Genomic DNA, 25,040 nt, shown 5'->3' on the forward strand with positions numbered 1-25,040 from the left:
CTAACCCTATTTTTAACCAGGAATCGGACATTGGGCTTTGGTGAGTTCCAAGCAGAAAGAAGAAGAGCGAGCAAGGTTTGGCCTGTACTGCGCTCATCTTGGCATACCTGTCGCATGGCCAGTGTCCCTGGAGCTCCTGGCTTTGTGGTTTTTTCAACCCTAACCCGAGGCATAAACCGAACCCTAACCCTAGTTCGAGCCAGAAATCGGGCATTGGGCTGTGGCGAGTTCCGAGCTGAAAGAAGCAGAGGGAGCAAGGTTTTGGCTGTGTCGTGCTCAACTTGGCATGCCTTTCACATGGCAAGTGTCCCTGGAGCTCCTGCCTTTGTGGATTCCTCAACCCTAACCCTAGGCGTAACCCTAACCCGAAGTCGAGGCGGAACTCTAACCCTAAGATTGCGCTGGAAATCGGGCTTTGGGCTGTGGTGCCTTCCAAGCAGAAAGAAGAATTAGAGGGAGCAAGGTTTGGGCTGTGTCGTGCTCAACTTGTCCTGCCTTTCACATGGTCAGTGTGCTGGGAGCTCCTGGCTTTGTTGTTTCCTCAACCCTAACCCTAGGCGTAACCCAAAACCTAACCCTAATTTAAGCCAGAAATCGGGCATTGGGCTTTGGTGAGTTCCAAGCAGAAAGAAGACGAGGGAGCAAGGTTTGGGCTGTGCCGTGCTCAACTTGTCCTGCCTTTCACATGGTCAGTGTCCCTGGAGCTCCTGCCTTGGTGGATTCCTCAACCCTAACCCTAGGCGTAACCCTAACCCTAACCCTAGGTGTAAAACTAAACCTAAGCCTAGGTGGAGCTGGAAATCGGGCTTTGGGCCGTGGTGACTTAAAACGAGAAAGAAGAATAGGAAGCAAGCCTTGGCCTGTGCCATTCTCAACTTGGTCTGCCTTTCGCATGGCCAGTGTCCCCAGAGCTCCTGGTTTTGTGGTTTCCTCAACCCTAACCCTAGGTGTAACCCAAACCCTAAGTCGAGGCGGAACTCTAACCCTAAGATTGCGCTGGAAATCGGGCTTTGGGCTGTGGTGCCTTCCAAGCAGAAAGAAGAATTAGAGGGAGCAAGGTTTGGGCTGTGTCGTGCTCAACTTGTCCTGCCTTTCACATGGTCAGTGTGCTGGGAGCTCCTGGCTTTGTTGTTTCCTCAACCCTAACCCTAGGCGTAACCCAAAACCTAACCCTAATTTAAGCCAGAAATCGGGCATTGGGCTGTGGCGAGTTCCGAGCTGAAAGAAGCAGAGCGAGCAAGGTTTTGGCTGTGTTGTGCTCAACTTGGCATGCCTTTCGCATGGCAAGTGTCCCTGGAGCTCCTGCCTTTGTGGATTCCTCAACCCTAACCCTAGGCGTAACCCTAACCCTAACCCTAGGCGTAAAACTAAACCTAAGCCTAGGTGGAGCTGGAAATCGGGCTTTGGACTATGGTGAGTTCCAAGCAGAAAGAAGAAGAGCGAGCAAGGTTTGGGCTTTGCCGTACTCAACTTCTCCTGCCTTTCACATGGTCAGTGTGCCGGGAGCTCCTGGCTTTGTTGTTTCCTCAACCTTAACCCTAGGCATAACCCTAAACCTAACCCTATTTTTAACCAGGAATCGGACATTGGGCTTTGGGGAGTTCCAAGCAGAAAGAAGAAGAGCGAGCAAGGTTTGGCCTGTACTGTGCTCATCTTGGCATACCTGTCGCATGGCCAGTGTCCCTGGAGCTCCTGGCTTTGTGGTTTTTTCAACCCTAACCCGAGGCATAAACCGAACCCTAACCCTAGTTCGAGCCAGAAATCGGGAATTGGGCTGTGGCGAGTTCCGAGCTGAAAGAAGCAGAGCGAGCAAGGTTTAGGCTGTGTCGTGCTCAACTTGGCATGCCTTTCGCATGGCAAGTGTCCCTGGAGCTCCTGCCTTGGTGGATTCCTCAACCCTAACCCTAGGCGTAACCCTAACCCTAACCCTAGGTGTAAAACTAAACCTAAGCCTAGGTGGAGCTGGAAATCGGGCTTTGGACTATGGTGAGTTCCAAGCAGAAAGAAGAAGAGCGAGCAAGGTTTGGGCTTTGCCGTACTCAACTTGTCCTGCCTTTCACATGGTCAGTGTGCCGGGAGCTCCTGGCTTTGTTGTTTCCTCAACCCTAACCCTAGGCATAACCCTAAACCTAACCCTATTTTTAACCAGGAATCGGACATTGGGCTTTGGGGAGTTCCAAGCAGAAAGAAGAAGAGCGAGCAAGGTTTGGCCTGTACTGCGCTCATCTTGGCATACCTGTCGCATGGCCAGTGTCCCTGGAGCTCCTGGCTTTGTGGTTTTTTCAACCCTAACCCGAGGCATAAACCGAACCCTAACCCTAGTTCGAGCCAGAAATCGGGAATTGGGCTGTGGCGAGTTCCAAGCTGAAAGAAGCAGAGCGAGCAAGGTTTTGGCTGTGTTGTGCTCAACTTGGCATGCCTTTCGCATGGCAAGTGTCCCCGGAGCTCCTGCCTTTGTGGATTCCTCAACCCTAACCCGAGGCGTAACCCTAACCCTAACCCTAGGCGTAAAACTAAACCTAAGCCTAGCTGGAGCTGGAAATCGGGCTTTGGACTATGGTGAGTTCCAAGCAGAAAGAAGAAGAGCGAGCAAGGTTTGGGCTTTGCCGTACTCAACTTCTCCTGCCTTTCACATGGTCAGTGTGCCGGGAGCTCCTGGCTTTGTTGTTTCCTCAACCTTAACCCTAGGAATAACCCTAAACCTAACCCTATTTTTAACCAGGAATCGGACATTGGGCTTTGGGGAGTTCCAAGCAGAAAGAAGAAGAGGGAGCAAGGTTTGGCCTGTACTGTGCTCATCTTGGCATACCTGTCGCATGGCCAGTGTCCCTGGAGCTCCTGGCTTTGTGGTTTTTTCAACCCTAACCCGAGGCATAAACCGAACCCTAACCCTAGTTCGAGCCAGAAATCGGGAATTGGGCTGTGGCGAGTTCCGAGCTGAAAGAAGCAGAGCGAGCAAGGTTTAGGCTGTGTCGTGCTCAACTTGGCATGCCTTTCGCATGGCAAGTGTCCCTGGAGCTCCTGCCTTGGTGGATTCCTCAACCCTAACCCTAGGCGTAACCCTAACCCTAACCCTAGGCGTAAAACTAAACCTAAGCCTAGCTGGAGCTGGAAATCGGGCTTTGGACTATGGTGAGTTCCAAGCAGAAAGAAGAAGAGCGAGCAAGGTTTGGGCTTTGCCGTACTCAACTTGTCCTGCCTTTCACATGGTCAGTGTGCCGGGAGCTCCTGGCTTTGTTGTTTCCTCAACCCTAACCCTAGGCATAACCCTAAACCTAACCCTATTTTTAACCAGGAATCGGACATTGGGCTTTGGGGAGTTCCAAGCAGAAAGAAGAAGAGCGAGCAAGGTTTGGCCTGTACTGCGCTCATCTTGGCATACCTGTCGCATGGCCAGTGTCCCTGGAGCTCCTGGCTTTGTGGTTTTTTCAACCCTAACCCGAGGCATAAACCGAACCCTAACCCTAGTTCGAGCCAGAAATCGGGCATTGGGCTGTGGCGAGTTCCGAGCTGAAAGAAGCAGAGGGAGCAAGGTTTTGGCTGTGTCGTGCTCAACTTGGCATGCCTTTCACATGGCAAGTGTCCCTGGAGCTCCTGCCTTGGTGGATTCCTCAACCCTAACCCTAGGCGTAACCCTAACCCGAAGTCGAGGCGGAACTCTAACCCTAAGATTGCGCTGGAAATCGGGCTTTGGGCTGTGGTGCCTTCCAAGCAGAAAGAAGAATTAGAGGGAGCAAGGTTTGGGCTGTGTCGTGCTCAACTTGTCCTGCCTTTCACATGGTCAGTGTGCTGGGAGCTCCTGGCTTTGTTGTTTCCTCAACCCTAACCCTAGGCGTAACCCAAAACCTAACCCTAATTTAAGCCAGAAATCGGGCATTGGGCTTTGGTGAGTTCCAAGCAGAAAGAAGACGAGGGAGCAAGGTTTGGGCTGTGCCATGCTCAACTTGTCCTGCCTTTCACATGGTCAGTGTCCCTGGAGCTCCTGCCTTTGTGGATTCCTCAACCCTAACCCTAGGCATAACCCTAACCCTAACCCGAGGCGTAAGAGTAAACCTAAGCCTAGGTGGAGCTGGAAATCGGGCTTTGGGCTTTGGTGAGTTCCAAGCAGAAAGAAGACGAGGGAGCAAGGTTTGGGCTGTGCCGTGCTCAACTTGTCCTGCCTTTCACATGGTCAGTGTCCCTGGAGCTCCTGCCTTGGTGGATTCCTCAACCCTAACCCTAGGCGTAACCCTAACCCTAGGCGTAACCCTAACCCTAACCCTAGGCGTAAAACTAAACCTAAGCCTAGGTGGAGCTGGAAATCGGGCTTTGGGCCGTGGTGACTTAAAACGAGAAAGAAGAATAGGAAGCAAGCCTTGGCCTGTGCCATTCTCAACTTGGTCTGCCTTTCGCATGGCCAGTGTCCCCAGAGCTCCTGGTTTTGTGGTTTCCTCAACCCTAACCCTAGGTGTAACCCAAACCCTAAGTCGAGGCGTAACTCTAACCCTAAGATTGCGCTGGAAATCGGGCTTTGGGCTGTGGTGCCTTCCAAGCAGAAAGAAGAATTAGAGGGAGCAAGGTTTGGGCTGTGTCGTGCTCAACTTGTCCTGCCTTTCACATGGTCAGTGTGCTGGGAGCTCCTGGCTTTGTTGTTTCCTCAACCCTAACCCTAGGCGTAACCCAAAACCTAACCCTAATTTAAGCCAGAAATCGGGCATTGGGCTGTGGCGAGTTCCGAGCTGAAAGAAGCAGAGCGAGCAAGGTTTTGGCTGTGTTGTGCTCAACTTGGCATGCCTTTCGCATGGCAAGTGTCCCTGGAGCTCCTGCCTTGGTGGATTCCTCAACCCTAACCCTAGGCGTAACCCTAACCCGAACCCTAGGCGTAAAACTAAACCTAAGCCTAGGTGGAGCTGGAAATCGGGCTTTGGACTATGGTGAGTTCCAAGCAGAAAGAGGACGAGGGAGCAAGGTTTTGGCTGTGCCGTGCTCAATTTGGCATGCATTTCACATGGTCAGTGTCCCTGGAGCTCCTGGCTTTTTGGTTTTCTCATCCCTAACCCTAGGCGTAACCCGAAGCCTAACCCTAATTTGAGCCAGAAATCAGGCATTGGGCTGTGGCGAGTTCCAAGCAGAAAGAAGAAGAAGAGGGAGTAAGGTTTGGGCTGTGCTGCCCTCACCTAGGCCTTCCTTCCGCATGGTCAGTGTCCCTGGAGCTCCTGGCTTTGTGGTTTTGTCAACCCTAACCCTAGGCATAACGCGAACCCTAGGCGTAACCCTGACCCTAGGCGGAGCCGGAAATCAGGCTATGGTGAATTCCAAGAAAAAAGAAGAAGGAGCAAGGCTTGGCCTTTGCTGTGCCCACCTTGGCCAGCCTTTCGCATGCTCAGGTGACTCCGGAGATCCTGGCATTGTGGTTTCCTCAACCCTAACCCCAGGCATAACCCTAAACCGAACCCTGGGTGCAAACCTAACACTAGACGGAGATGGAAATCGCATTTTGGGCTGTGGCGACTTAAAAGCAGAAAGAAGAAGAGCGAGCAAGGTTTTGGCTGTGTCGTGCTCAACTTGGCATGCCTTTCACATTGCAAGTGTCCCTGGAGCTCCTGCCTTTGTGGATTCCTCAACCCTAACCCTAGGCGTAACCCTAACCCTAACCCTAGGCGTAAAACTAAACCTAAGCCTAGGTGGAGCTGGAAATCGGGCTTTGGACTATGGTGAGTTCCAAGCAGAAAGAAGAAGAGCGAGCAAGGTTTGGGCTTTGCCGTACTCAACTTGTCCTGCCTTTCACATGGTCAGTGTGCCGGGAGCTCCTGGCTTTGTTGTTTCCTCAACCCTAACCCTAGGCATAACCCTAAACCTAACCCGCTTTTTAACCAGGAATCGGACATTGGGCTTTGGGGAGTTCCAAGCAGAAAGAAGAAGAGCGAGCAAGGTTTGGCCTGTACTGCGCTCATCTTGGCATACCTGTCGCATGGCCAGTGTCCCTGGAGCTCCTGGCTTTGTGGTTTTTTCAACCCTAACTCGAGGCATAAACCGAACCCTAACCCTAGTTCGAGCCAGAAATCGGGCATTGGGCTGTGGCGAGTTCCAAGCAGAAAGAAGCAGAGGGAGCAAGGTTTTGGCTGTGTCGTGCTCAACTTGGCATGCCTTTCACATGGCAAGTGTCCCTGGAGCTCCTGCCTCGGTGGATTCCTCAACCCTAACCCTAGGCGTAACCCTAACCCTAAGTCGAGGCGTAACTCTAACCCTAAGATTGCGCTGGAAATCGGGCTTTGGGCTGTGGTGCCTTCCAAGCAGAAAGAAGAATTAGAGGGAGCAAGGTTTGGGCTGAGTCGTGCTCAACTTGTCCTGCCTTTCACATGGTCAGTGTGCTGGGAGCTCCTGGCTTTGTTGTTTCCTCAACCCTAACCCTAGGCGTAACCCAAAACCTAACCCTAATTTAAGCCAGAAATCGGGCATTGGGCTTTGGTGAGTTCCAAGCAGAAAGAAGACGAGGGAGCAAGGTTTGGGCTGTGCCGTGCTCAACTTGTCCTGCCTTTCACATGGTCAGTGTCCCTGGAGCTCCTGCCTTTGTGGATTCCTCAACCCTAACCCTAGGCATAACCCTAACCCTAACCCTAGGCGTAAGAGTAAACCTAAGCCTAGGTGGAGCTGGAAATCGGGCTTTGGGCTTTGGTGAGTTCCAAGCAGAAAGAAGACGAGGGAGCAAGGTTTGGCCTGTACTGCGCTCATCTTGGCATGCCTGTCGCATGGTCAGTGTCCCTGGAGCTCCTGGCTTTGTGGTTTTCTCAACCCTAACCTGAGGCATAACCCGAACCCTAACCCTAGTTCGAGCCAGAAATCGGGCATTGGGCTGTGGCGAGTTCCGAGCTGAAAGAAGCAGAGGGAGCAAGGTTTTGGCTGTGTCGTGCTCAACTTGGCATGCCTTTCACATGGCAAGTGTCCCTGGAGCTCCTGCCTTGGTGGATTCCTCAACCCTAACCCTAGGCGTAACCCTAACCCTAACCCTAGGCGTAAAACTAAACCTAAGCCTAGGTGGAGCTGGAAATCGGGCTTTGGGCCGTGGTGACTTAAAACGAGAAAGAAGAATAGGAAGCAAGCCTTGGCCTGTGCCATTCTCAACTTGGTCTGCCTTTCGCATGGCCAGTGTCCCCAGAGCTCCTGGTTTTGTGGTTTCCTCAACCCTAACCCTAGGTGTAACCCAAACCCTAAGTCGAGGCGTAACTCTAACCCTAAGATTGCGCTGGAAATCGGGCTTTGGGCTGTGGTGCCTTCCAAGCAGAAAGAAGAATTAGAGGGAGCAAGGTTTGGGCTGTGTCGTGCTCAACTTGTCCTGCCTTTCACATGGTCAGTGTGCTGGGAGCTCCTGGCTTTGTTGTTTCCTCAACCCTAACCCTAGGCGTAACCCAAAACCTAACCCTAATTTAAGCCAGAAATCGGGCATTGGGCTGTGGCGAGTTCCGAGCTGAAAGAAGCAGAGCGAGCAAGGTTTTGGCTGTGTTGTGCTCAACTTGGCATGCCTTTCGCATGGCAAGTGTCCCTGGAGCTCCTGCCTTTGTGGATTCCTCAACCCTAACCCTAGGCGTAACCCTAACCCTAACCCTAGGCGTAAAACTAAACCTAAGCCTAGGTGGAGCTGGAAATCGGGACTTGGACTATGGTGAGTTCCAAGCAGAAAGAAGAAGAGCGAGCAAGGTTTGGGCTTTGCCGTACTCAACTTGTCCTGCCTTTCACATGGTCAGTGTGCCGGGAACTCCTGGCTTTGTTGTTTCCTCAACCCTAACCCTAGGCATAACCCTAAACCTAACCCTATTTTTAACCAGGAATCGGACATTGGGCTTTGGTGAGTTCCAAGCAGAAAGAAGAAGAGCGAGCAAGGTTTGGCCTGTACTGCGCTCATCTTGGCATACCTGTCGCATGGCCAGTGTCCCTGGAGCTCCTGGCTTTGTGGTTTTTTCAACCCTAACCCGAGGCATAACCCGAACCCTAACCCTACTTCGAGCCAGAAATCGGGAATTGGGCTGTGGCGAGTTCCAAGCTGAAAGAAGAAGAGCGAGCAAGGTTTTGGCTGTGTCGTGCTCAACTTGGCATGCCTTTCACATTGCAAGTGTCCCCGGAGCTCCTGCCTTTGTGGATTCCTCAACCCTAACCCTAGGTGTAACCCTAACCCTAACCCTAGGCGTAAAACTAAACCTAAGCCTAGGTGGAGCTGGAAATCGGGCTTTGGACTATGGTGAGTTCCAAGCAGAAAGAAGAAGAGCGAGCAAGGTTTGGGCTTTGCCGTACTCAACTTCTCCTGCCTTTCACATGGTCAGTGTGCCGGGAGCTCCTGGCTTTGTTGTTTCCTCAACCCTAACCCTAGGCATAACCCTAAACCTAACCCTATTTTTAACCAGGAATCGGACATTGGGCTTTGGTGAGTTCCAAGCAGAAAGAAGAAGAGCGAGCAAGGTTTGGCCTGTACTGCGCTCATCTTGGCATACCTGTCGCATGGCCAGTGTCCCTGGAGTCCTGGCTTTGTGGTTTTTTCAACCCTAACCCGAGGCATAAACCGAACCCTAACCCTAGTTCGAGCCAGAAATCGGGAATTGGGCTGTGGTGAGTTCCGAGCTGAAAGAAGCAGAGGGAGCAAGGTTTGGCCTGTACTGTGCTCAACTTGTCCTGCCTTTCGCATGGCCAGTGTCCTTGGAGCTCCTGGCTTTGTGGTTTTCTCAACCCTAACCTGAGGCATAACTCGAACCCTAACCCTACATCGAGCCAGAAATCGGGAATTGGGCTGTGGCGAGTTCCGAGCTGAAAGAAGCAGAGGGAGCAAGGTTTTGGCTGTGTTGTGCTCAACTTGGCATGCCTTTCGCATGGCAAGTGTCCCTGGAGCTCCTGCCTTTGTGGATTCCTCAACCCTAACCCTAGGCGTAACCCTAACCCTAACCCTAGGCGTAAAACTAAACCTAAGCCTAGGTGGAGCTGGAAATCGGGCTTTGGACTATGGTGAGTTCCAAGCAGAAAGAAGAAGAGCGAGCAAGGTTTGGGCTTTGCCGTACTCAACTTCTCCTGCCTTTCACATGGTCAGTGTGCCGGGAGCTCCTGGCTTTGTTGTTTCCTCAACCTTAACCCTAGGCATAACCCTAAACCTAACCCTATTTTTAACCAGGAATCGGACATTGGGCTTTGGTGAGTTCCAAGCAGAAAGAAGAAGAGCGAGCAAGGTTTGGCCTGTACTGTGCTCATCTTGGCATACCTGTCGCATGGCCAGTGTCCCTGGAGCTCCTGGCTTTGTGGTTTTTTCAACCCTAACCCGAGGCATAAACCGAACCCTAACCCTAGTTCGAGCCAGAAATCGGGAATTGGGCTGTGGCGAGTTCCAAGCTGAAAGAAGCAGAGCGAGCAAGGTTTTGGCTGTGTTGTGCTCAACTTGGCATGCCTTTCGCATGGCAAGTGTCCCTGGAGCTCCTGCCTTTGTGGATTCCTCAACCCTAACCCTAGGCGTAACCCTAACCCTAACCCTAGGCGTAAAACTAAACCTAAGCCTAGGTGGAGCTGGAAATCGGGCTTTGGACTATGGTGAGTTCCAAGCAGAAAGAAGAAGAGCGAGCAAGGTTTGGGCTTTGCCGTACTCAACTTGTCCTGCCATTCACATGGTCAGTGTGCCGGGAGCTCCTGGCTTTGTTGTTTCCTCAACCTTAACCCTAGGCATAACCCTAAACCTAACCCTATTTTTAACCAGGAATCGGACATTGGGCTTTGGGGAGTTCCAAGCAGAAAGAAGAAGAGCGAGCAAGGTTTGGCCTGTACTGTGCTCATCTTGGCATACCTGTCGCATGGCCAGTGTCCCTGGAGCTCCTGGCTTTGTGGTTTTTTCAACCCTAACCCGAGGCATAAACCGAACCCTAACCCTAGTTCGAGCCAGAAATCGGGAATTGGGCTGTGGCGAGTTCCGAGCTGAAAGAAGCAGAGGGAGCAAGGTTTTGGCTGTGTCGTGCTCAACTTGGCATGCCTTTCACATTGCAAGTGTCCCTGGAGCTCCTGCCTTTGTGGATTCCTCAACCCTAACCCTAGGCGTAACCCTAACCCTAACCCTAGGCGTAAAACTAAACCTAAGCCTAGGTGGAGCTGGAAATCGGGCTTTGGACTATGGTGAGTTCCAAGCAGAAAGAAGAAGAGCGAGCAAGGTTTGGGCTTTGCCGTACTCAACTTGTCCTGCCTTTCACATGGTCAGTGTGCCGGGAGCTCCTGGCTTTGTTGTTTCCTCAACCCTAACCCTAGGCATAACCCTAATCCTAACCCGCTTTTTAACCAGGAATCGGACATTGGGCTTTGGTGAGTTCCAAGCAGAAAGAAGAAGAGCGAGCAAGGTTTGGCCTGTACTGCGCTCATCTTGGCATACCTGTCGCATGGCCAGTGTCCCTGGAGCTCCTGGCTTTGTGGTTTTTTCAACCCTAACCCGAGGCATAAACCGAACCCTAACCCTAGTTCGAGCCAGAAATCGGGCATTGGGCTGTGGTGAGTTCCGAGCTGAAAGAAGCAGAGGGAGCAAGGTTTGGCCTGTACTGCGCTCAACTTGTCCTGCCTTTCGCATGGCCAGTGTCCCTGGAGCTCCTGGCTTTGTGGTTTTCTCAACCCTAACCCGAGGCATAACTCGAACCCTAACCCTAGTTCGAGCCAGAAATCGGGAATTGGGCTGTGGCGAGTTCCGAGCTGAAAGAAGCAGAGCGAGCAAGGTTTTGGCTGTGTTGTGCTCAACTTGGCATGCCTTTCGCATTGCAAGTGTCCCTGGAGCTCCTGCCTTTGTGGATTCCTCAACCCTAACCCTAGGCGTAACCCTAACCCTAACCCTAGGCGTAAAACTAAACCTAAGCCTAGGTGGAGCTGGAAATCGGGCTTTGGACTATGGTGAGTTCCAAGCAGAAAGAAGAAGAGCGAGCAAGGTTTGGGCTTTGCCGTACTCAACTTGTCCTGCCTTTCACATGGTCAGTGTGCCGGGAGCTCCTGGCTTTGTTGTTTCCTCAACCTTAACCCTAGGCATAACCCTAAACCTAACCCTATTTTTAACCAGGAATCGGACATTGGGCTTTGGGGAGTTGCAAGCAGAAAGAAGAAGAGCGAGCAAGGTTTGGCCTGTACTGTGCTCATCTTGGCATACCTGTCGCATGGCCAGTGTCCCTGGAGCTCCTGGCTTTGTGGTTTTTTCAATCCTAACCCGAGGCATAAACCGAACCCTAACCCTAGTTCGAGCCAGAAATCGGGAATTGGGCTGTGGCGAGTTCCGAGCTGAAAGAAGCAGAGCGAGCAAGGTTTTGGCTGTGTCGTGCTCAACTTGGCATGCCTTTCGCATGGCAAGTGTCCCTGGAGCTCCTGCCTTGGTGGATTCCTCAACCCTAACCCTAGGCGTAACCCTAACCCTAACCCTAGGCGTAAAACTAAACCTAAGCCTAGGTGGAGCTGGAAATCGGGCTTTGGACTATGGTGAGTTCCAAGCAGAAAGAAGAAGAGCGAGCAAGGTTTGGGCTTTGCCGTACTCAACTTCTCCTGCCTTTCACATGGTCAGTGTGCCGGGAGCTCCTGGCTTTGTTGTTTCCTCAACCCTAACCCTAGGCATAACCCTAAACCTAACCCTATTTTTAACCAGGAATCGGACATTGGGCTTTGGTGAGTTCCAAGCAGAAAGAAGAAGAGCGAGCAAGGTTTGGCCTGTACTGCGCTCATCTTGGCATACCTGTCGCATGGCCAGTGTCCCTGGAGCTCCTGGCTTTGTGGTTTTTTCAACCCTAACCCGAGGCATAAACCGAACCCTAACCCTAGTTCGAGCCAGAAATCGGGCATTGGGCTGTGGCGATTTCCGAGCTGAAAGAAGCAGAGGGAGCAAGGTTTTGGCTGTGTCGTGCTCAACTTGGCATGCCTTTCACATGGCAAGTGCCCCTGGAGCTCCTGCCTTGGTGGATTCCTCAACCCTAACCCTAGGCGTAACCCTAACCCTAAGTCGAGGCGGAACTCTAACCCTAAGATTGCGCTGGAAATCGGGCTTTGGGCTGTGGTGCCTTCCAAGCAGAAAGAAGAATTAGAGGGAGCAAGGTTTGGGCTGTGTCGTGCTCAACTTGTCCTGCCTTTCACATGGTCAGTGTGCTGGGAGCTCCTGGCTTTGTTGTTTCCTCAACCCTAACCCTAGGCGTAACCCAAAACCTAACCCTAATTTAAGCCAGAAATCGGGAATTGGGCTGTGGCGAGTTCCGAGCTGAAAGAAGCAGAGGGAGCAAGGTTTTGGCTGTGTCGTGCTCAACTTGGCATGCCTTTCACATGGCAAGTGTCCCTGGAGCTCCTGCCTTGGTGGATTCCTCAACCCTAACCCTAGGCGTAACCCTAACCCTAACCCTAGGCGTAAAACTAACCCTAAGCCTAGGTGGAGCTGGAAATCGGGCTTTGGGCCGTGGTGACTTAAAACGAGAAAGAAGAATAGGAAGCAAGCCTTGGCCTGTGCCATTCTCAACTTGGTCTGCCTTTCGCATGGCCAGTGTCCCCAGAGCTCCTGGTTTTGTGGTTTCCTCAACCCTAACCCTAGGTGTAACCCAAACCCTAAGTCGAGGCGTAACTCTAACCCTAAGATTGCGCTGGAAATCGGGCTTTGGGCTGTGGTGCCTTCCAAGCAGAAAGAAGAATTAGAGGGAGCAAGGTTTGGGCTGTGTCGTGCTCAACTTGTCCTGCCTTTCACATGGTCAGTGTGCTGGGAGCTCCTGGCTTTGTTGTTTCCTCAACCCTAACCCTAGGCGTAACCCAAAACCTAACCCTAATTTAAGCCAGAAATCGGGAATTGGGCTGTGGCGAGTTCCGAGCTGAAAGAAGCAGAGCGAGCAAGGTTTTGGCTGTGTTGTGCTCAACTTGGCATGCCTTTCGCATGGCAAGTGTCCCTGGAGCTCCTGCCTTTGTGGATTCCTCAACCCTAACCCTAGGCGTAACCCTAACCCTAACCCTAGGCGTAAAACTAAACCTAAGCCTAGGTGGAGCTGGAAATCGGGCTTTGGACTATGGTGAGTTCCAAGCAGAAAGAAGAAGAGCGAGCAAGGTTTGGGCTTTGCCGTACTCAACTTCTCCTGCCTTTCACATGGTCAGTGTGCCGGGAGCTCCTGGCTTTGTTGTTTCCTCAACCTTAACCCTAGGCATAACCCTAAACCTAACCCTATTTTTAACCAGGAATCGGACATTGGGCTTTGGGGAGTTCCAAGCAGAAAGAAGAAGAGCGAGCAAGGTTTGGCCTGTACTGTGCTCATCTTGGCATACCTGTCGCATGGCCAGTGTCCCTGGAGCTCCTGGCTTTGTGGTTTTTTCAACCCTAACCCGAGGCATAAACCGAACCCTAACCCTAGTTCGAGCCAGAAATCGGGAATTGGGCTGTGGCGAGTTCCGAGCTGAAAGAAGCAGAGCGAGCAAGGTTTAGGCTGTGTCGTGCTCAACTTGGCATGCCTTTCGCATGGCAAGTGTCCCTGGAGCTCCTGCCTTGGTGGATTCCTCAACCCTAACCCTAGGCGTAACCCAAACCCTAAGTCGAGGCGGAACTCTAACCCTAAGATTGCGCTGGAAATCGGGCTTTGGGCTGTGGTGCCTTCCAAGCAGAAAGAAGAATTAGAGGGAGCAAGGTTTGGGCTGTGTCGTGCTCAACTTGTCCTGTCTTTCACATGGTCAGTGTGCTGGGAGCTCCTGGCCTTGTTGTTTCCTCAACCCTAACCCTAGGCGTAACCCAAAACCTAACCCTAATTTAAGCCAGAAATCGGGCATTGGGCTTTGGTGAGTTCCAAGCAGAAAGAAGACGAGGGAGCAAGGTTTGGGCTGTGCCGTGCTCAACTTGTCCTGCCTTTCACATGGTCAGTGTCCCTGGAGCTCCTGCCTTTGTGGATTCCTCAACCCTAACCCTAGGCATAACCCTAACCCTAACCCTAGGCGTAAGAGTAAACCTAAGCCTAGGTGGAGCTGGAAATCGGGCTTTGGGCTTTGGTGAGTTCCAAGCAGAAAGAAGAAGAGCGAGCAAGGTTTGGCCTGTACTGCGCTCATCTTGGCATGCCTGTCGCATGGTCAGTGTCCCTGGAGCTCCTGGCTTTGTGGTTTTCTCAACCCTAACCTGAGGCATAACCCGAACCCTAACCCTAGTTCGAGCCAGAAATCGGGCATTGGGCTGTGGCGAGTTCCGAGCTGAAAGAAGCAGAGCGAGCAAGGTTTTGGCTGTGTCGTGCTCAACTTGGCATGCCTTTCACATGGCAAGTGTCCCTGGAGCTCCTGCCTTGGTGGATTCCTCAACCCTAACCCTAGGCGTAACCCTAACCCTAACCCTAGGCGTAAAACTAAACCTAAGCCTAGGTGGAGCTGGAAATCGGGCTTTGGGCCGTGGTGACTTAAAACGAGAAAGAAGAATAGGAAGCAAGCCTTGGCCTGTGCCATTCTCAACTTGGTCTGCCTTTCGCATGGCCAGTGTCCCCAGAGCTCCTGGTTTTGTGGTTTCCTCAACCCTAACCCTAGGTGTAACCCAAACCCTAAGTCGAGGCGTAACTCTAACCCTAAGATTGCGCTGGAAATCGGGCTTTGGGCTGTGGTGCCTTCCAAGCAGAAAGAAGAATTAGAGGGAGCAAGGTTTGAGCTGTGTCGTGCTCAACTTGTCCTGCCTTTCACATGGTCAGTGTGCTGGGAGCCCCTGGCTTTGTTGTTTCCTCAACCCTAACCCTAGGCGTAACCCAAAACCTAACCCTAATTTAAGCCAGAAATCGGGAATTGGGCTGTGGCGAGTTCCGAGCTGAAAGAAGCAGAGCGAGCAAGGTTTTGGCTGTGTTGTGCTCAACTTGGCATGCCTTTCGCATGGCAAGTGTCCCTGGAGCTCCTGCCTTTGTGGATTCCTCAACCCTAACCCTAGGCGTAACCCTAACCCTAACCCTAGGCGTAAAACTAAACCTAAGCCTAGGTGGAGCTGGAAATCGGGCTTTGGACTATGGTGAGTTCCAAGCAGAAAGAAGAAGAGCGAGCAAGGTTTGGGCTTTGCCGTACTCAACTTCTCCTGCCTTTCACATGGTCAGTGTGCCGGGAGCTCCTGGCTTTGTTGTTTCCTCAACCTTAACCCTAGGCATAACCCTAAACCTAACCCTATTTTTAACCAGGAATCGGACATTGGGCTTTGAGGAGTTGCAAGCAGAAAGAAGAAGAGCGAGCAAGGTTTGGCCTGTACTGTGCTCATCTTGGCATACCTGTCGCATGGCCAGTGTCCCTGGAGCTCCTGGCTTTGTGGTTTTTTCAACCCTAACCCGAGGCATAAACCGAACCCTAACCCTAGTTCGAGCCAGAAATCGGGAATTGGGCTGTGGCGAGTTCCGAGCTGAAAGAAGCAGAGGGAGCAAGGTTTTGGCTGTGTCGTGCTCAACTTGGCAAGCCTTTCACATTGCAAGTGTCCCTGGAGCTCCTGCCTTTGTGGATTCCTCAACCCTAACCCTAGGCGTAACCCTAACCCTAACCCTAGGCGTAAAACTAAACCTAAGCCTAGGTGGAGCTGGAAATCGGGCTTTGGACTATGGTGAGTTCCAAGCAGAAAGAAGAAGAGCGAGCAAGGTTTGGGCTTTGCCGTACTCAACTTGTCCTGCCTTTCACATGGTCAGTGTGCCGGGAGCTCCTGGCTTTGTTGTTTCCTCAACCTTAACCCTAGGCATAACCCTAAACCTAACCCTATTTTTAACCAGGAATCGGACATTGGGCTTTGGGGAGTTGCAAGCAGAAAGAAGAAGAGCGAGCAAGGTTTGGCCTGTACTGTGCTCATCTTGGCATACCTGTCGCATGGCCAGTGTCCCTGGAGCTCCTGGCTTTGTGGTTTTTTCAACCCTAACCCGAGGCATAAACCGAACCCTAACCCTAGTTCGAGCCAGAAATCGGGAATTGGGCTGTGGCGAGTTCCGAGCTGAAAGAAGCAGAGCGAGCAAGGTTTTGGCTGTGTCGTGCTCAACTTGGCATGCCTTTCGCATGGCAAGTGTCCCTGGAGCTCCTGCCTTGGTGGATTCCTCAACCCTAACCCTAGGCGTAACCCTAACCCTAACCCTAGGCGTAAAACTAAACCTAAGCCTAGGTGGAGCTGGAAATCGGGCTTTGGACTATGGTGAGTTCCAAGCAGAAAGAAGAAGAGCGAGCAAGGTTTGGGCTTTGCCGTACTCAACTTCTCCTGCCTTTCACATGGTCAGTGTGCCGGGAGCTCCTGGCTTTGTTGTTTCCTCAACCCTAACCCTAGGCATAACCCTAAACCTAACCCTATTTTTAACCAGGAATCGGACATTGGGCTTTGGTGAGTTCCAAGCAGAAAGAAGAAGAGCGAGCAAGGTTTGGCCTGTACTGCGCTCATCTTGGCATACCTGTCGCATGGCCAGTGTCCCTGGAGCTCCTGGCTTTGTGGTTTTTTCAACCCTAACCCGAGGCATAAACCGAACCCTAACCCTAGTTCGAGCCAGAAATCGGGCATTGGGCTGTGGCGATTTCCGAGCTGAAAGAAGCAGAGGGAGCAAGGTTTTGGCTGTGTCGTGCTCAACTTGGCATGCCTTTCACATGGCAAGTGCCCCTGGAGCTCCTGCCTTTGTGGATTCCTCAACCCTAACCTTAGGCGTAACCCTAACCCTAAGTCGAGGCGGAACTCTAACCCTAAGATTGCGCTGGAAATCGGGCTTTGGGCTGTGGTGCCTTCCAAGCAGAAAGAAGAATTAGAGGGAGCAAGGTTTGGGCTGTGTCGTGCTCAACTTGTCCTGCCTTTCACATGGTCAGTGTGCTGGGAGCTCCTGGCTTTGTTGTTTCCTCAACCCTAACCCTAGGCGTAACCCAAAACCTAACCCTAATTTAAGCCAGAAATCGGGCATTGGGCTTTGGTGAGTTCCAAGCAGAAAGAAGACGAGGGAGCAAGGTTTGGGCTGTGTTGTGCTCAACTTGTCCTGCCTTTCACATGGTCAGTGTCCCTGGAGCTCCTGCCTTTGTGGATTCCTCAACCCTAACCCTAGGCATAACCCTAACCCTAACCCTAGGCGTAAGAGTAAACCTAAGCCTAGGTGGAGCTGGAAATCGGGCTTTGGGCTTTGGTGAGTTCCAAGCAGAAAGAAGACGAGGGAGCAAGGTTCGGCCAAAGATGCGCTCATCTTGGCATGCCTGTCGCATGGTCAGTGTCCCTGGAGCTCCTGCCTTTGTGGATTCCTCAACCCTAACCCTAGGCGTAACCCTAACCCTAACCCTAGGCGTAAAACTAAACCTAAGCCTAGGTGGAGCTGGAAATCGGGACTTGGACTATGGTGAGTTCCAAGCAGAAAGAAGAAGAGCGAGCAAGGTTTGGGCTTTGCCGTACTCAACTTGTCCTGCCTTTCACATGGTCAGTGTGCCGGGAACTCCTGGCTTTGTTGTTTCCTCAACCCTAACCCTAGGCATAACCCTAAACCTAACCCTATTTTTAACCAGGAATCGGACATTGGGCTTTGGTGAGTTCCAAGCAGAAAGAAGAAGAGCGAGCAAGGTTTGGCCTGTACTGCGCTCATCTTGGCATACCTGTCGCATGGCCAGTGTCCCTGGAGCTCCTGGCTTTGTGGTTTTTTCAACCCTAACCCGAGGCATAACCCGAACCCTAACCCTAGTTCGAGCCAGAAATCGGGAATTGGGCTGTGGCGTGTTCCAAGCTGAAAGAAGAAGAGCGAGCAAGGTTTTGGCTGTGTCGTGCTCAACTTGGCATGCCTTTCGCATGGCAAGTGTCCCTGGAGCTCCTGCCTTTGTGGATTCCTCAACCCTAACCCTAGGCGTAACCCTAACCCTAACCCTAGGCGTAAAACTAAACCTAAGCCTAGGTGGAGCTGGAAATCGGGCTTTGGACTATGGTGAGTTCCAAGCAGAAAGAAGAAGAGCGAGCAAGGTTTGGGCTTTGCCGTACTCAACTTGTCCTGCCTTTCACATGGTCAGTGTGCCGGGAGCTCCTGGCTTTGTTGTTTCCTCAACCCTAACCCTAGGCATAACCCTAAACCTAACCCTATTTTTAACCAGGAATCGGACATTGGGCTTTGGTGAGTTCCAAGCAGAAAGAAGAAGAGCGAGCAAGGTTTGGCCTGTACTGCGCTCATCTTGGCATACCTGTCGCATGGCCAGTGTCCCTGGAGCTCCTGGCTTTGTGGTTTTTTCAACCCTAACCCGAGGCATAAACCGAACCCTAACCCTAGTTCGAGCCAGAAATCGGGCATTGGGCTGTGGTGAGTTCCGAGCTGAAAGAAGCAGAGGGAGCAAGGTTTGGCCTGTACTGTGCTCAACTTGTCCTGCCTTTCGCATGGCCAGTGTCCCTGGAGCTCCTGCCTTTGTGGTTTTCTCAACCCTAACCTGAGGCATAACTCGAACCCTAACCCTACTTCGAGCCAGAAATCGGGAATTGGGCTGTGGCGAGTTCCAAGCTGAAAGAAGCAGAGCGAGCAAGGTTTTGGCTGTGTTGTGCTCAACTTGGCATGCCTTTCGCATGGCAAGTGTCCCTGGAGCTCCTGCCTTTGTGGATTCCTCAACCCTAACCCTAGGCGTAACCCTAACCCTAACCCTAGGCGTAAAACTAAACCTAAGCCTAGGTGGAGCTGGAAATCGGGCTTTGGACTATGGTGAGTTCCAAGCAGAAAGAAGAAGAGCGAGCAAGGTTTGGGCTTTGCCGTACTCAACTTCTCCTGCCTTTCACATGGTCAGTGTGCCGGGAGCTCCTGGCTTTGTTGTTTCCTCAACCTTAACCCTAGGCATAACCCTAATCCTAACCCTATTTTTAACCAGGAATCGGACATTGGGCTTTGGTGAGTTCCAAGTAGAAAGAAGAAGAGCGAGCAAGGTTTGGCCTGTACTGTGCTCATCTTGGCATACCTGTCGCATGGCCAGTGTCCCTGGAGCTCCTGGCTTTGTGGTTTTTTCAACCCTAACCCGAGGCATAAACCGAACCCTAACCCTAGTTCGAGCCAGAAATCGGGAATTGGGCTGTGGCGAGTTCCAAGCTGAAAGAAGCAGAGCGAGCAAGGTTTTGGCTGTGTTGTGCTCAACTTGGCATGCCTTTCGCATGGCAAGTGTCCCTGGAGCTCCTGCCTTTGTGGATTCCTCAACCCTAACCCTAGGCGTAACCCTAACCCTAACCCTAGGCGTAAAACTAAACCTAAGCCTAGGTGGAGCTGGAAATCGGGCTTTGGACTATGGTGAGTTCCAAGCAGAAAGAAGAAGAGCGAGCAAGGTTTGGGCTTTGCCGTACTCAACTTCTCCTGCCTTTCACATGGTCAGTGTGCCGGGAGCTCCTGGCTTTGTTGTTTCCTCAACCTTAACCCTAGGCATAACCCTAAACCTAACCCTATTTTTAACCAGGAATCGGACATTGGGCTTTGGGGAGTTCCAAGCAGAAAGAAGAAGAGCGAGCAAGGTTTGGCCTGTACTGTGCTCATCTTGGCATACCTGTCGCATGGCCAGTGTCCCTGGAGCTCCTGGCTTTGTGGTTTTTTCAACCCTAACCCGAGGCATAAACCGAACCCTAACCCTAGTTCGAGCCAGAAATCGGGAATTGGGCTGTGGCGATTTCCGAGCTGAAAGAAGCAGAGGGAGCAAGGTTTTGGCTGTGTCGTGCTCAACTTGGCATGCCTTTCACATGGCAAGTGCCCCTGGAGCTCCTGCCTTTGTGGATTCCTCAACCCTAACCCTAGGCGTAACCCTAACCCTAAGTCGAGGCGGAACTCTAACCCTAAGATTGCGCTGGAAATCGGGCTTTGGGCTGTGGTGCCTTCCAAGCAGAAAGAAGAATTAGAGGGAGCAAGGTTTGGGCTGTGTCGTGCTCAACTTGTCCTGCCTTTCACATGGTCAGTGTGCTGGGAGCTCCTGGCTTTGTTGTTTCCTCAACCCTAACCCTAGGCGTAACCCAAAACCTAACCCTAATTTAAGCCAGAAATCGGGCATTGGGCTTTGGTGAGTTCCAAGCAGAAAGAAGACGAGGGAGCAAGGTTTGGGCTGTGTTGTGCTCAACTTGTCCTGCCTTTCACATGGTCAGTGTCCCTGGAGCTCCTGCCTTTGTGGATTCCTCAACCCTAACCCTAGGCATAACCCTAACCCTAACCCTAGGCGTAAGAGTAAACCTAAGCCTAGGTGGAGCTGGAAATCGGGCTTTGGGCTTTGGTGAGTTCCAAGCAGAAAGAAGACGAGGGAGCAAGGTTCGGCCAAAGATGCGCTCATCTTGGCATGCCTGTCGCATGGTCAGTGTCCCTGGAGCTCCTGCCTTTGTGGATTCCTCAACCCTAACCCTAGGCGTAACCCTAACCCTAACCCTAGGCGTAAAACTAAACCTAAGCCTAGGTGGAGCTGGAAATCGGGACTTGGACTATGGTGAGTTCCAAGCAGAAAGAAGAAGAGCGAGCAAGGTTTGGGCTTTGCCGTACTCAACTTCTCCTGCCTTTCACATGGTCAGTGTGCCGGGAACTCCTGGCTTTGTTGTTTCCTCAACCCTAACCCTAGGCATAACCCTAATCCTAACCCGCTTTTTAACCAGGAATCGGACATTGGGCTTTGGTGAGTTCCAAGCAGAAAGAAGAAGAGCGAGCAAGGTTTGGCCTGTACTGCGCTCATCTTGGCATACCTGTCGCATGGCCAGTGTCCCTGGAGCTCCTGGCTTTGTGGTTTTTTCAACCCTAACCCGAGGCATAACCCGAACCCTAACCCTAGTTCGAGCCAGAAATCGGGAATTGGGCTGTGGCGTGTTCCAAGCTGAAAGAAGAAGAGCGAGCAAGGTTTTGGCTGTGTCGTGCTCAACTTGGCATGCCTTTCACATGGCAAGTGTCCCCGGAGCTCCTGCCTTTGTGGATTCCTCAACCCTAACCCTAGGCGTAACCCTAACCCTAACCCTAGGCGTAAAACTAAACCTAAGCCTAGGTGGAGCTGGAAATCGGGCTTTGGACTATGGTGAGTTCCAAGCAGAAAGAAGAAGAGCGAGCAAGGTTTGGGCTTTGCCGTACTCAACTTGTCCTGCCTTTCACATGGTCAGTGTGCCGGGAGCTCCTGGCTTTGTTGTTTCCTCAACCCTAACCCTAGGCATAACCCTAAACCTAACCCTATTTTTAACCAGGAATCGGACATTGGGCTTTGGTGAGTTCCAAGCAGAAAGAAGAAGAGCGAGCAAGGTTTGGCCTGTACTGCGCTCATCTTGGCATACCTGTCGCATGGCCAGTGTCCCTGGAGCTCCTGGCTTTGTGGTTTTTTCAACCCTAACCCGAGGCATAAACCGAACCCTAACCCTAGTTCGAGCCAGAAATCGGGCATTGGGCTGTGGTGAGTTCCGAGCTGAAAGAAGCAGAGGGAGCAAGGTTTGGCCTGTACTGTGCTCAACTTGTCCTGCCTTTCGCATGGCCAGTGTCCCTGGAGCTCCTGCCTTTGTGGTTTTCTCAACCCTAACCTGAGGCATAACTCGAACCCTAACCCTACTTCGAGCCAGAAATCGGGAATTGGGCTGTGGCGAGTTCCGAGCTGAAAGAAGCAGAGGGAGCAAGGTTTTGGCTGTGTTGTGCTCAACTTGGCATGCCTTTCGCATGGCAAGTGTCCCTGGAGCTCCTGCCTTTGTGGATTCCTCAACCCTAACCCTAGGCGTAACCCTAACCCTAACCCTAGGCGTAAAACTAAACCTAAGCCTAGGTGGAGCTGGAAATCGGGCTTTGGACTATGGTGAGTTCCAAGCAGAAAGAAGACGAGCGAGCAAGGTTTGGGCTTTGCCGTACTCAACTTCTCCTGCCTTTCACATGGTCAGTGTGCCGGGAGCTCCTGGCTTTGTTGTTTCCTCAACCTTAACCCTAGGCATAACCCTAATCCTAACCCTATTTTTAACCAGGAATCGGACATTGGGCTTTGGTGAGTTCCAAGTAGAAAGAAGAAGAGCGAGCAAGGTTTGGCCTGTACTGTGCTCATCTTGGCATACCTGTCGCATGGCCAGTGTCCCTGGAGCTCCTGGCTTTGTGGTTTTTTCAACCCTAACCCGAGGCATAAACCGAACCCTAACCCTAGTTCGAGCCAGAAATCGGGAATTGGGCTGTGGCGAGTTCCAAGCTGAAAGAAGCAGAGCGAGCAAGGTTTTGGCTGTGTCGTGCTCAACTTGGCATGCCTTTCGCATGGCAAGTGTCCCTGGAGCTCCTGCCTTTGTGGATTCCTCAACCCTAACCCTAGGCGTAACCCTAACCCTAACCCTAGGCGTAAAACTAAACCTAAGCCTAGGTGGAGCTGGAAATCGGGCTTTGGACTATGGTGAGTTCCAAGCAGAAAGAAGAAGAGCGAGCAAGGTTTGGGCTTTGCCGTACTCAACTTGTCCTGCCTTTCACATGGTCAGTGTGCCGGGAGCTCCTGGCTTTGTTGTTTCCTCAACCTTAACCCTAGGCATAACCCTAAACCTAACCCTATTTTTAACCAGGAATCGGACATTGGGCTTTGGGGAGTTCCAAGCAGAAAGAAGAAGAGCGAGCAAGGTTTGGCCTGTACTGTGCTCATCTTGGCATACCTGTCGCATGGCCAGTGTCCCTGGAGCTCCTGGCTTTGTGGTTTTTTCAACCCTAACCCGAGGCATAAACCGAACCCTAACCCTAGTTCGAGCCAGAAATCGGGAATTGGGCTGTGGCGATTTCCGAGCTGAAAGAAGCAGAGGGAGCAAGGTTTTGGCTGTGTCGTGCTCAACTTGGCATGCCTTTCACATGGCAAGTGCCCCTGGAGCTCCTGCCTTTGTGGATTCCTCAACCCTAACCCTAGGCGTAACCCAAACCCTAAGTCGAGGCGGAACTCTAACCCTAAGATTGCGCTGGAAATCGGGCTTTGGGCTGTGGTGCCTTCCAAGCAGAAAGAAGAATTAGAGGGAGCAAGGTTTGGGCTGTGTCGTGCTCAACTTGTCCTGCCTTTCACATGGTCAGTGTGCTGGGAGCTCCTGGCTTTGTTGTTTCCTCAACCCTAACCCTAGGCGTAACCCAAAACCTAACCCTAATTTAAGCCAGAAATCGGGCATTGGGCTTTGGTGAGTTCCAAGCAGAAAGAAGACGAGGGAGCAAGGTTTGGGCTGTGTTGTGCTCAACTTGTCCTGCCTTTCACATGGTCAGTGTCCCTGGAGCTCCTGCCTTTGTGGATTCCTCAACCCTAACCCTAGGCATAACCCTAACCCTAACCCTAGGCGTAAGAGTAAACCTAAGCCTAGGTGGAGCTGGAAATCGGGCTTTGGGCTTTGGTGAGTTCCAAGCAGAAAGAAGAAGAGCGAGCAAGGTTTGGGCTTTGCCGTACTCAACTTGTCCTGCCTTTCACATGGTCAGTGTGCCGGGAGCTCCTGGCTTTGTTGTTTCCTCAACCCTAACCCTAGGCATAACCCTAAACCTAACCCGCTTTTTAACCAGGAATCGGACATTGGGCTTTGGTGAGTTCCAAGCAGAAAGAAGAAGAGCGAGCAAGGTTTGGCCTGTACTGCGCTCATCTTGGCATACCTGTCGCATGGCCAGTGTCCCTGGAGCTCCTGGCTTTGTGGTTTTTTCAACCCTAACCCGAGGCATAAACCGAACCCTAACCCTAGTTCGAGCCAGAAATCGGGAATTGGGCTGTGGCGAGTTCCGAGCTGAAAGAAGCAGAGCGAGCAAGGTTTTGGCTGTGTCGTGCTCAACTTGGCATGCCTTTCACATGGCCTGTGTCCCTGGAGCTCCTGCCTTGGTGGATTCCTCAACCCTAACCCTAGGCGTAACCCTAACCCGAACCCTAGGCGTAAAACTAAACCTAAGCCTAGGTGGAGCTGGAAATCGGGCTTTGGACTATGGTGAGTTCCAAGCAGAAAGAGGACGAGGGAGCAAGGTTTTGGCTGTGCCGTGCTCAACTTGGCATGCATTTCACATGGTCAGTGTCCCTGGAGCTCCTGGCTTTTTGGTTTTCTCATCCCTAACCCTAGGCGTAACCCGAAGCCTAACCCTAATTTGAGCCAGAAATCAGGCATTGGGCTGTGGCGAGTTCCAAGCAGAAAGAAGAAGAAGAGGGAGTAAGGTTTGGGCTGTGCTGCCCTCACCTAGGCCTTCCTTCCGCATGGTCAGTGTCCCTGGAGCTCCTGGCTTTGTGGTTTTGTCAACCCTAACCCTAGGCATAACGCGAACCCTAGGCGTAACCCTGACCCTAGGCGGAGCCGGAAATCAGGCTATGGTGAATTCCAAGAAAAAAGAAGAAGGAGCAAGGCTTGGCCTTTGCTGTGCCCACCTTGGCCAGCCTTTCGCATGCTCAGGTGACTCCGGAGATCCTGGCATTGTGGTTTCCTCAACCCTAACCCCAGGCATAACCCTAAACCGAACCCTGGGTGCAAACCTAACACTAGACGGAGATGGAAATCGCATTTTGGGCTGTGGCGACTTAAAAGCAGAAAGAAGAAGAGCGAGCAAGGTTTTGGCTGTGTCGTGCTCAACTTGGCATGCCTTTCACATTGCAAGTGTCCCTGGAGCTCCTGCCTTTGTGGATTCCTCAACCCTAACCCTAGGCGTAACCCTAACCCTAACCCTAGGCGTAAAACTAAACCTAAGCCTAGGTGGAGCTGGAAATCGGGCTTTGGACTATGGTGAGTTCCAAGCAGAAAGAAGAAGAGCGAGCAAGGTTTGGGCTTTGCCGTACTCAACTTGTCCTGCCTTTCACATGGTCAGTGTGCCGGGAGCTCCTGGCTTTGTTGTTTCCTCAACCCTAACCCTAGGCATAACCCTAAACCTAACCCTATTTTTAACCAGGAATCGGACATTGGGCTTTGGTGAGTTCCAAGCAGAAAGAAGAAGAGCGAGCAAGGTTTGGCCTGTACTGCGCTCATCTTGGCATACCTGTCGCATGGCCAGTGTCCCTGGAGCTCCTGGCTTTGTGGTTTTTTCAACCCTAACCCGAGGCATAAACCGAACCCTAACCCTAGTTCGAGCCAGAAATCGGGCATTGGGCTGTGGTGAGTTCCGAGCTGAAAGAAGCAGAGGGAGCAAGGTTTGGCCTGTACTGTGCTCAACTTGTCCTGCCTTTCGCATGGCCAGTGTCCCTGGAGCTCCTGCCTTTGTGGTTTTCTCAACCCTAACCTGAGG

Source organism: Corvus hawaiiensis, chromosome 3 (assembly GCF_020740725.1).
Source record: "Corvus hawaiiensis isolate bCorHaw1 chromosome 3, bCorHaw1.pri.cur, whole genome shotgun sequence".
NCBI lineage: Eukaryota > Metazoa > Chordata > Aves > Passeriformes > Corvidae > Corvus > Corvus hawaiiensis.